The sequence below is a fragment of the Aplysia californica genome, unplaced genomic scaffold (assembly GCF_000002075.1).
Source record: "Aplysia californica isolate F4 #8 unplaced genomic scaffold, AplCal3.0 scaffold00006, whole genome shotgun sequence".
Taxonomy (NCBI): Eukaryota; Metazoa; Mollusca; class Gastropoda; order Aplysiida; family Aplysiidae; genus Aplysia; species Aplysia californica.
This window is the reverse complement of record NW_004797276.1, coordinates 2,057,279-2,059,196: the sequence shown is the minus strand read 5'-3', so window position 1 is coordinate 2,059,196 and position 1,918 is coordinate 2,057,279. Positions and strand designations below refer to the sequence as shown.

General features: G+C 42.0%; 1 protein-coding gene across 1 annotated transcript in view; it reads left to right on the top strand.

The window, feature by feature from the left end:
* The window catches only part of LOC101857076 (protein flp), a gene marked incomplete in the record, with an annotated part of 9,947 nt that overhangs the window by 1,513 nt on the left and 6,516 nt on the right, over positions 1 to 1,918 (top strand).

Here is a 1,918-nt window from a genome sequence, read left to right as displayed (position 1 = left end):
CCCCCCCCCTTAATCTTTAACACAAGGCTTGCGCCTACCTATACGGTGATAACAATCAGCAGCAGAGAAGCAAACATGGAACCATTAACGTGATAATATGAGGAGTTGTTATCAACAAGCACAGCTTATGGAGGTCAATTGAAATCTTATCTTCTTGAAGTTGCTGGCTTTGCAGACTGCTGTCAATGGCTCGTGATGAGTGCTATATAAGAAAAAGACTAAGCTTTATTTTTAAAAATCCTGATTCAAGGCAAAAATCTACACCCGTCTTAAATCATGATCTGTTGATATTTAGATTACTCGGTTAGAATCGAAATGTCAACAAGTTGGGGGTTTTTGGTTGTTTGTTTTTCTTTTGTAAAGCGCCCATTGTGTGCAAACACTTGACATACGATCTTGTTAAGGTTTCTGCCTCATGTCGTTGACTCCTGTCGCTATTCTATTGTTGTCCTTGTTGCCGGGGTCTATGATTCCTTCTTCCACATACGACAGGCCATTTCAAAGGACGACCTGGTCCTGCAGCAGAACACCAGGCTGAAGAAAGTACTGTTTTATTGATAGACAGTTAAATTTCCGACCACTCTTGGAATTGAACCTTTATCTTCTGTATATTGTTCAAGTTTGTAACTATTCTGTTCCTACGAGCCTGGAGAGCTCAGCTGAAGATGGGAACTGTGCATCAAGGTGGATAATGGCTGCACAGGGGCGGTTTGTTAACTGGGCATATGCCGGTCAAATTTTTGTCAGCTCTACCGTTGACAAGAGCTTTATTGCTGCTGCTGATTTTCATTCAGTTTTAAGCAAATCCGAATCAACATGTATCAACATTCTAAAAGCACCTTGCCGATTTGAAGGCGTTCAAATAGACAAGTGGGATTCACTGCTGTTTTGTCGCGACAGAGCCTCACCTTTGTTTATCGCACCGGCTCGTAACTTTAAATCGTCTCTTGTCAAGCCGTCACACCGCGGAACTTCGTACGTGGACAAACGAACACGGTGGGTACAGCGATGAAGTCAATCCGCTGGGCAAATCCATCGACTGCCCTAAGAGCGAATATAGCATCCCTTGATTGCCAAATTGGCCTCCGTACTGTTGCTTACAAAATCAGTAATGAGACTGTCTTGAGTCTTGAGCAGCACAGACACATGAAATATTTTATCAGCTCAATACACGTACTTATCATTCAGCCTTTCTCAACTATCATCAGAACATTTATTGTCAGCATGGCACTAATCTTTTTTGTTTATTGAATTTTTAGCCACCTATAGTTCCTGTTTGGTGACTTTTTATCGATTTCTCCCCATTAATAACGTACCTGGCCCATACGAGTCTAGCCGGCGAAAAGAGGAATCGTCTAGTGAAGATATATAAGGAGAATTATAACAAGGAGCGATAGACTCTCGGCTGTCAGAGTCTGGGCCGAAAACAATGGGCCTACCCCCTCCCTTCTCTCCCCTTATCCACCGTCACCCCAGCTAGACACCAATAAGTTCTAATTAGCATTTGACACGCATCCCCACTTTGTTACCACAGTGTTCTGAAAACTGAGGAGTGAGATGAAGAACGTTTGATTACATAATGATGGAAAACTGTTGTGCGCTAACTTTGTCCCGCTTTGTATAGTATCTGATTGTAGACTTAATCTGCGTGGGACAACGTCATTGGTACAGTATCAATTGACTTTTTGCCATTGTACAGTATTGTTCTTATTACATATTTACAGGTCGGGTGCACGTCGATATTGTGTGTGGGTGTGTAGAAAGTAAAAGTCTTTGGTTAAAGTGCAGGAGGCCATGACCAGCAGTTCATTGCGCTTCTCACTTTCAGTTTTTCTAGCACAGACTCTAGTAGTGTTTCTTTTTCTATGCCGTTCAAGTCAGTTTCTATTAACTCAACAACTTCCATTATACATTAATA